Here is a 10797-nt window from a genome sequence, read left to right on the forward strand (position 1 = left end):
GTGTACCAATGTGGTACAAATCATTTAAGCAGCAGAAGTTTTTAAATAAACATCTGAAAGCCGAACTCAAGATAGTATCATTTAGAAGGCTATCAAACAGAAGTGCTCCCATTTGCTTTAAAGAATTCTTACTGTAGGAAACTAAGCTTTGTTATACTTTATTCTTGAATATTTACAGAGTTCCAGGTCTGTTATCAGACAGTCTGGTGTTTTTTGTAAGTGATACTCCAAACAACAAAATCCAATGACTGCAGGTTAGAAAGGAGCCTACTTCTTGGCAACAAGTTCTTCTCACACTGCATAAATTAGCATTACGTAAAGCTGCAGTGAACCGCAGAGCACTGAAGTCAGTTGAGGAACTTTCACTAAATCTTCAGTCAAATACCAGTAAGAGGACAAAACATTAAATGTCTCAGGCTTAGTCAGGTGGACTAAATCAATGAATTAATTTCTAAGCTGAGAGTATCCTGTCAGCAGTCCTTCTCCCACCATTATCAGTGCTGTTCTTATCTTGTGCAGAAATTGTGACATTATTTTATCACCAAGAGACGAATCCACAGTGGTGAATTGGAAACATATGCACATTATTTTCATTATGTTAACATATGTCCAGCTCGTATTTCTGCTTTCATACACAGTGATCTTTGAAAACTGCAACACATTTGCTTTTTGAAGCTTCATCTAAATCAATTTCAGTCCCCAAAACAAACAAAACCAAAGATGAGGAGCTCTCCAAAATAAGGAGTGCCTGTATTTTCAGAATATTTATAGCCTGGTCTTATAAAATGTCTCCATATATCATAGAAAGAAGAAAGTATACTTGGCTGCACAGAATTTTGTCATCGACCCCTTTCCTCCATGAAACTTTATGTCTCAGTCCAGCTTCAAGTGATAATTCCACTCTGCTTATGTACAGTCTATATCTGGGACAGACCTTCAGCAGACAGAGCATCGATATGAAGCACCTGAGGATGGTATGTCCTAAGCATACACAGGAACATCTCAGCATTCTTGGCTATTTGCTAGTCTCACACATTAAGATCCTTGTCAGCAATGCAAAGGAAAGCCAACAGTTGGTTTCTGCAGTGTTCTCCATTGCCGTGTCGGCAAGCTTCTGGTATTTAGCTGAGAGCAAATAACTTTTTAACTATATGAAAAGAGATTGATGAGGTAATAAAAAGCATTACAGTGGCGCCCAATATAGTCTCTCAGGTCAGTAATATGCAATTTAGAGCACTCCAAAATAAGTAACAGGCTCTATATACAATAGATTCCTATGGCTTTTAAAAGTGCCCTCATTGCTGAGTTAATTTTAAAGAATCTAGTATTAACAGTAACTTTTTAAAGTCCCCAACAAAAAATTCTTAAATGAGAAGATTCACAGCCAAATGCAACAAAGCTATGCAGTAGCTTACTGTTCCTTTTTCTCTAATAACATAGCTGCAGAGAATAGAAATCCAGCAGCTCCTCCAGCAGCTCAAGAACCAAGCAATCAGGCCCTCCCTGTTCAAGGAGCATCCAGCTGCAGCACCTTCATCCCACACTGCTTGGGCTTGTCGGGACAGTGGGCAAGGATCTGCCTGTCTGCACATCTGCAGGCTGCTTCCAGAGCCACTGGAAATGTTATCACAGATTACAAAACATTTTACTGCTCGTTTCAGCATTTTGCCATGTTAGTTGGCCCAAATATCTAATTTTACTCACCACATCCACAAAGCTTCTGCCCAGTCCGTGCTAGATAATCAAGCCCTTCTGTATTCAGAAAAGAAAAACAGGTATCTTCAAAAGGACACGAAGGTTGTCACCCCTACCAAGGGACTGTAAAGAAAGTTGAGATAATTGTCTTAAACTATAGGACTGATTTTTAAATTCATACAGTTGGGTGAGAATTGACTCCTCTAAGAGTGATATTCAAGGCCTCTAATACTAGGAAATTATTTACACATCCTAACAAAAGACCACAACTGGAATGGCTGAAATCAAGTGTTGGAACTGTGTGAACTGCATCCAGGTACATCCTGCAAATAAGTGAAGTGTGATGGACTCTTTTTAACCTCTGAATTTTCAAATCTCTTGGATTCATTTATGTCATATTTCCCAACCTGCTCTGAGAAGCAACATCTTTGTTTTAATTCATAACCTAGCACTGAGACTCTTGAAATTCTAGCATCTAGAACTCCAAATAAATACAGACTTCGCAGTACCAGTAACAACAGCCAGACACTTCCTAAGAGTTAGAGTGCAGAGTCTGGACTATTGCACTGATGTAACTGATACTTCATTTGAGAAAAAGGTGAAGTTATACTTTGAGGTCTAGGAAAGCACTTTTTTCCTTATTTCTGGACTGAAAAGAGTACATTGGCTAAAACTTCCTCTTGAAGCTTATTGTTCCAAAACATGTACAGAAATGCAGCCATTTTGATTCCTATTTTCTCAAGCCTGACAGCAAGAATGAGTGAAGTACTAATAACATGAGCTACTTCGCTGATACATAATACTGATATTACGCAATATTTTTCAGATGGTAAAAACAGCAGTGCTCTATCAGGCATAGAAGCCATAGCAGTTCAACATTTCCTACCCTTCCACATGGAGGAACGCTAAAAAAGCTGCATTCCGATTAGCGGCTGCATGGTACCAGTGATATCTTTTTGCTTTCTTCATGAAGTATATTAAGTATTTCTTCAAGCATCTTAAATCTCAGTTATCCAAACTTGTTTAGTTTCCTCTATATTATTCAGACTGTAAAAACAAACTATATGTCCTGTACTTTTAATTTAATTACGTCCCAGTTGTTTCATTATGCTCTGGTTACTGTTAAATGCATATATATACACCCGTACATGCATTCTCCACGTTTCTTGAGACAAGTATTCTCCAAGGCACTCTTGGAGCATAAAACAAAGTTGTAATTTTAAACAAGTGGAATATCCCTGATGTAGTAACGGAGGAATGGGGTGTTAGTCCTCAAATTGCTGTTGCCTTTTAACCGTGAAACACACACCACAAAATGTTACTTGCGGCACACTAAGAAAGAAGAATTCCTTTCATAAAATTTAATGAGTGTAATGTTTCTATGTTTTATAGGGCACAGGGTGTGAAAAACAGCTCAGTTTTAGCCCTGATGACATTTTCATATAGGTGGAAGTAAAAATAGAGAGAGATTTGACATCTTGACATAAAAGGGGCACAGTATTATGTTGCAAGGGTACTATGTACAAGTTCGGAGTGAAAGCATAACATCTGATTCTAGTTCTAGAGACATATGGCTATACAAAGACATTTGGGCATGTTTTCCCTTTACAGCTAATAGAAAATCCAGTGATTTAAGCATGACATGAATGCAAGATCTTGGGCTGGAAAAATGCATGTTGTTTCAAAAATATCTAGACCAAAACATTCTTCTACATTGTGCTAGTAGCTACTCACCTAGAGTCACTGATCCCAATTTAATCTATTGCCTGTCCAACATTGGAATATTTTAAAAGAAAAAACAAGCATGCTTTTTGTACAACTAAGAAACACAAGGATATAGAACTGATCAGGAAATTGACAGGATGCTGAAGTAACATTATTGCAGGATCTAAAATGTCAACGAATAGCCCAAATGGAAATTATAAATGTGAAGTGATATGAAAGTGTATTTTTTACAAACTGACAACAAAACTGAAGATGATAAAATTATCTTAACACACATTTGCAACTGATAATATTACAGAAAGATGCAGTGATTTCACCCCTTTGTGCTCCTCCGTACCCTCCTCCAGCCCTGGCTTTAGGAGTATTTCAGCATGTCTATATAGCACAATCCCATCAGTCCTTGGCAAGCCCTTCAGTAAAGGCTTATAGGCAAGCACAGTTTAGTTCTAAATTAAGGAATAGATTTCTACTTAGCATTTTACAGGACCATAATACATACAGAGCTTTTGAAATAAAGAAAAAAAATCCCTGTCCATGTCAAAGAGTGAAAAACAGAAAACCCCAAGTTCTACATATTAGTTCAGAATGGAAAATGAGTGAGATCTTTACCCCAGGGTTCAGAAAACTTACACAGCCTACCACAGCTGAGTTCAGGCACTATGTTCTCCACAGACTTGATGATGGAGGTAACCAGAAAACACAACTCCAACAGTTCGCTGCAGACAATAGAGTTCAGATGTTTTTCATCTACTTCTATGGATTCAGGGAATGCTTTTACCATAGAGGACCACTTTATTCTTCCTGCTATTGCATCCTGCTATTACATCATGATAGATTAGTATAAGTCTCTTCCTTCACCTCTGGTTGACAGAGATCCATCAGCATTTACCTCTCACTGTGCAGTATTCATACCTCTTAAATTTTTTTTAAAATCTTTTGGATAATGCCCTGCCAAAGGGGTTTATTTTTCAACAACTAAGACAAGTTTTTTGTCCACTATTAGAAAATCACTCAATAAGATGAGGCACTCTTTAAGACAAGATAAGAAGGCAGCTTCAAATTTTGTTACCAGGTATCAAGGTCAATTACTGGTCAATAATATGCTCTTACAATTGCCTGACTTCCAGGACTGACCTGTTAATCATCAAGAAAAGAACACCAGCTCACATCAGGAACCCAAGGACCATAGCATCACCCTCAGCAGAAGGATTATTTCAGTAACCGTGGCAAGTACTTAATTGCTTCTTTTAAGCATCTTGCTATAGCTCCCTAGATAGAAGTGGGAAAATTAGGCAGGTGACAAAAGAAAGCACAGAAGACTTAGAATTTATCTAAAGCTCATGAAAGCAGATAGGAATGTTTCTGTAAGTTTCAGGTTTTTTGGGTTTGCCCTGAGAAGTGTTGCTCTGGCATATACATGAGACAGATTTTTATCTGTTTATATAGAATATCTGAGTGCAAAGACGATGCAAAACAGGGCACTCTGCAATAATGCTACACTTGCTGTCATTTGTTTGACTTGAATCATAAAGCTTTATTAAGCCAACATTTTTCCAACACACTGGACGAATATAGTAGAGGAGATAATAACCTTCCCTGAGTTTTGCCATGTCTGCATTTTTTCAAACATAGTTTAAAAATTTGAATTTTATTAGCACCAGCAGAGTGAATCCAAAAGACATTTTTGTCTTTACACAGTATTTGGAAATGACTTTGAAGAGAACTGCTGTTTTGATGGCATCGACTATTTGCTACATCAGCATTTTAGACAGACTGCTTTAGTTCTTACATTATTGTTTCTGAGGGCCTTCCCAAAATAACCGGAGTCATTATGCAACAACTATTTTTTTTTTTTTTTTTAAATTAATGGGGAGAATTGTGGGCCTAATAAAGTATTCTTGCAGCACTCTCTGTGCTATGGTTTTATTTTGAGGGCGTATACTATGAAATTCTATTCTGGAGAACGTAGAAGTGAAAATAAAGAGTTCTTTGCAATTGTACTGGAAGGAAGTTTACGGTAGTCTTTAAGCACTTGAGGACTTCCTTATGTTCCTGAGGTAAACTGCCAGTACTAAGTTAATGGTATTCATATCAAAGTATCTAGTTACTCTTACATGTACTGTATATACAAACACCAGCTTCGGAATTAGGTTCTACAGAAGACACAGAAAAACTCGGGTTCCAGTATCTTCCTGCATCTTGTCTTGTCAGATATCCAGTCACTTCTCTTGGGACTTTTTCTTCCCAATGGACCAGATGTAAGGGGAAAACAACAACAGCAACAACAGCAGAAGAAAAATAAATTTTACCTTCTAGGATTGGCAACATTTCTATTTTGTTTATTTTTAATCCCCAAATAAAGCTTTGATTAAACAAGAGGATAATAGTTCTCACTAAAATATCAACATACTCATAGAAAGTAGAGGAAAATTTCCTTTGCAGATCTATCACTGTAAATTCTGTTAGAGTAGAAAATAACGAACTTAAGAGACAGAAGTGAGAGAGACACAGAAAATAGAACCTGTTGTCTGTTTATGTACTATGAGTTTTTAAGCCAAAAAGGAACCTGTACTGCACATTAAGCCCAAACCACAGATGCACTTTCCGTGACCTTGAGCAATGGAAATGAAAAACCTGATTTCAGGGAAAATATTTAGAAATTAGCACCTATCTGTATTATGTGAAAATAAGAAGTCATATATCTGAGATGCTTTTAAATTTGTTTGCACCTCAGACTTAACAGTGAAACCCAGACAACCCAGACAGTAGGGTTGCTCAATAGCACTAAAAGCATAAGATGGTTGGAATCACTAAAAATGAAGAAATTAAAATGAGTAAAATCAGTTCCTTCTGACCCTTCATTGATTAAATGTAGTTCCCAAAACTAGAGTTATTTCCCATGTGACTATTCTAGCCACTTTTTGATTTATTCATTGTTCTAATTATATTTTATTATGCCTTTGGGACTGTGTGTCATTTTTACGGCTATATTTTAAAACGCCTTGAGACACATGGAAGGTGATCTATAAATCAATTAGTAGTAGCAGTTGCAGTAATAACATCATTCGTTACTTTGATAGAGGTGGCAATTAACTGTAAATAAATTAAAAAGATTAATTTTTAAGCATTTTGTATTTTTCTCTGGTTGATACATTTTTTCATACTGATTTCCACTTAATGATAAATACTTTTAGAGGAACATTCATAAAATCTAAACATCTAAAAAGGCTACGTACTTCAGAACACATTCTTGAGTCAGAATTTCCTGGAACACAATACACTGAATGTATGAAAAATGTGTAACATGAGCATTACAGGAAAAAAAAAAAAGACATTCTAATGCAAGAGAGACCCTTGAAGGTGTCTACAAAGAAGCAGCATGCACTTACTCAAAATACTGTTCACAATTCTGTTTGTGCTGCCATCACTTTCCCCAGATGTTCAGAACATGTTCCAGATTTTCTAATGTGCTTAAGTATTTCTCTGTTAAGAGCACACTGTTCTCTGAATGCTGGGCAGTTTACAGAGTGATCAATGATGAACATAAGTTGTGCTTTTTCTCTTGAAATATTCTGTCTTAAAGAATTCTTTATTGTTTTTCTTACCCTTCAACGAACAATTAACGTGCTTCTCTTATCATCTCTTGTATATACTTCATAAAAATAATCATTAGGAAGTGGCACTTACAGGACTTTCATACAACAATATATGAATTACACAATTGCTGAGAAGTACATTTCATCCACAGAAGTTCACTATATGGTCTTTCAAAGACCCTTCAATATCACAGAAGCCCAGGAAAATGCTACCTGTGGCTTGCTCTTCCACAATCAGTTATGGTGGAGAACAACAAGGTGATGATTCACAGAGCCCAATTTAAAGTCTTTTTCCACTTCAAGCTAACAGTAAATCATTCTCTCATACCAAAGACTGCATACAGTGGTGTCTGCTTCTTCAGTGTAGAGAAAGACTGCAATTCACTCCAGATTTGCTGATGTCACAAGCATATGAGATATTGCTGAGACCTTCTTCTGTGAATGTGGCTTTGTATGCTAACTACTAAGCAGCTGATAACAAAAATGCATAAGCTATGTCTGCAAAACAATAATTAAACCTTCGTTTTATCAAATACAGCTACCAAGTAACATCCAGAAGGGGAACTGAGGTTGCAATCTTCCAATACTATGATTGATAAAAACACAGATTACAAGATAGAATAAAAGCGTTAGCATGCCAGTTACTATGTATACCCATGTTTGACTACCGTAAAATAATCCCTGGGAATCCCAGGGACCTTATCTACAGTATAGTAAATTTCATCAATTTTAAATAAGAAAAGAAAACCTGGTTTCAACACATTTTCCACTTTAGGCAATTTTCAGGTACGCTACTGTCATTTTTGACAAACTTATTTCTGCCAACAGCCTCCCAAGGGAAGAAACTAGATATGTCTATTAGAGCAAATTACTGCTTCAAAGAGTTAGTTCTTACAAATCACAAAATCCACTGCTAATTTCAACATCTAGTAACTCAGAATTTAGGGGCAATTTGGCAGTGGGAAATGAAACAGAACATGTTTTATATATATTGACGTATCAAATGTACTTCTCTGTATACTAAAGAGATATGAAGAAATTTACAAACGAATAACAAACAAAATCTCTAAAAAGAGACTTAGAGGAAATAAGTCAGAATGAGTGTTAAAATTTTACTTCCCCATGAAAATGTTTTAAAATAATTCATTGTAAATAGCCCGTTCATTTATTTTGTAACCGAAAGATCTAAACTATTTTTTTTACTTAAAAAAGGTTTCTCATGAGTTGAAGTTATTTTTCACTTGAATTTTCCATCCACTTGTCAAAAAACTATTTCCTTTCACATTTTCAAGAGAAAAAAAATAGTTCTAATTCAGCCACCACTCAAATAAAGTGACTGAACTGCAGTGAACACACTGAAATCAGAGTAAAGTCAAACTGAAGTTCACATCCATATCTCCTGACCTCAGTAACTACTGTGCTCTATTAGCAGAACGCAGCATAGCAGAAATGGCTGAGGCTGGCTATACTTAGGCACTCAAGAGTTCTGTTTATTCATCAAACAGCCACACTAAGCAGTTGCTGTTGGGCTTCTAGTAAGCACTTGAACATTAGTTTCAAAAATGAACGCTTATCTAAGATTCAGCTCTGCTTGTTTGGCTTTTCTCAAACTTTGCTTGGCCTCAGTAATCTAAATTGGGTTCATTGAGCTCTGCATAAGCTGCAGAACCTTGAGAATTTGTCTAGGTAGTTTATACAATGATGTTCAGCATTGGCTAACATTTTCTACAATAATCTATGTTGATAACATTTGTTTTCCTGATAGCAGACAGACTTGCACTCACTCAAATGTTTTAGTTTTCCAAACTGTTGTCCAAACTGTTTATGCAAAAACAAAATTTGGGATTCCAAGAACTGTCAACAACCCCTTTCTGCACAATTTTCAATGCTATCACGTCCCTTCAGTTAAACAGATGCTCTATATCTGTTCCATGCCTGTACAGTGATCATTCTGAATCACGACATGTGCTGAAATAGGGTACATCTTCACAGAAACCCTTCAGCTTACAGTTTATCATTCATACAGCATACGTAGAAACACTTCAGAATGAGTGTTGCCCAAGGTAAAAGCAAGCCTTCAACATGGAGAAGCTGAGATTTTGTTCCAGTTTCTTGATGCCAACTTCAGTCTGACACACTGAAGGCGGTCCAGGCCACACAGGGCCTGGCTGAACTTCTGGGCATTTACAGAGAAGGCAGCAAAGGGCTGAGTACTTTGCTTTGGCTGCTGAGCTTTTTCAGCAAGTCACAGTAATATTGCTGCTTTCCTTGTAAATGTTTTCCAGTGATACTGGCTACTTCCCAGACTCCACTGAGGATGTCTCTGAAGTCCGCTACAGTCTCTGAAGTGTGCTACGAGTATCCTATTGCAGAATTTTAAATGCTTACTAACTGAATGCAGTTGCCTTATTTGTGAAAGGTGGTGCCAGAAGTATTATTGCATTTCAGATTCTTTTCTCTGGCTAATGGTGGAAAATTCTGTTTTAAATCCATCCAATACGACATTTAGACACAGGAATGTGCGGGTTTTTACTCTGTGTTGTTTTTAAATTCTGACAATTACATTCCTTTACTTTTACCTCCACTTTTCTAAAGTCATGTGTATCAAAATCACATGACGTAGACACACGTATAAAAATTGTGAAGTTTTTTACACCTACTGGTACCTGTTTTTCATAATAAATAGATACACAATAGCACTCACGTTGAGAACTTTAAAAAGAAATCCTGACAGGTATGTTGGGGTATAATTACTGTCTCTGTCAACAGACACCAAGACATGGCAGAAGTAATTTGTTGCTTGCACTTTCTAGTGACTAATTTCCAAATTATATGAATATCAAAGTGAAATGGATACAATCAGAAAAACCTTATCTCAGTAAGGTGGAAAGCAAAAGAACACACAATTGACTTTCTCTGAAAAAGAACAAGAATCAGCTGGACAGCTATGTCTAGCATTAATCCAATTCTCATGTTGGTTTGGAAGTGGCTTCAATCTCTTTACCATATAGTTTTCATTCTTCAGATAAAAGCCCTCCTCTTAGATATTCACCTACTTTGTGGCTCCCTAAAAAGCTGTAAAAGCAAGTCATGTTTTCTTGCTATTGTTTGTTTGCTAAGAACTCAGAATATAGAACAAGTAAGGAGTAATCAGGGCATTTTGCATAATGAACTCTGTGTGCTATAAATAATAGTGAGAACTATTACTAGAGGTCCAAAACAATTTATTCTTTCTTCCATCTGAAGCCACAAGATAATAGGAGGAGGCTCCAAGAGAGGTGTGGATCACCCGCAAGAGGTCTGAAGAGCAAGGCGTATTTTTACTGGAAGTCTGCTAACTAGCCAAAACCTCTGGAACATCATGACACCGATTTGGCAAAGTAATCTTTCTCTCAACTTTATTGAAAACATCTTAGGCAGCAAAATGAAAAAAAAAAAAAAAAATTACTTCAGTTCCATGGTTTTAAATCTCGTCTTTCTGCTGGCCTGAAGTCCATCATAAGGGTGAAGATTAAAAAATGCAGTGGAACTTGACAGATTTAATTTGACAAAAACATAAGGGAGAAAAGAAGAGAAGAAAAAATGAAAAGTCTGTCAAGAAGTCTGAGACGAGATTTTCCCCTCCAGTGATGTATTTATAGCCCCTAAGCAAGGATCTAACCTGAAGTCAACTGAAACCAGTGGGGAAATTTTACTGACTTAAACTAGTACTGGATCAGACTCTAAAAGCACAGCTTCCAGAAATAAGAAAAGTATTTTGGGACATGTACTAGAAATTACC

This window comes from Coturnix japonica, chromosome 3 (genome assembly GCF_001577835.2).
Source record: "Coturnix japonica isolate 7356 chromosome 3, Coturnix japonica 2.1, whole genome shotgun sequence".
NCBI lineage: Eukaryota > Metazoa > Chordata > Aves > Galliformes > Phasianidae > Coturnix > Coturnix japonica.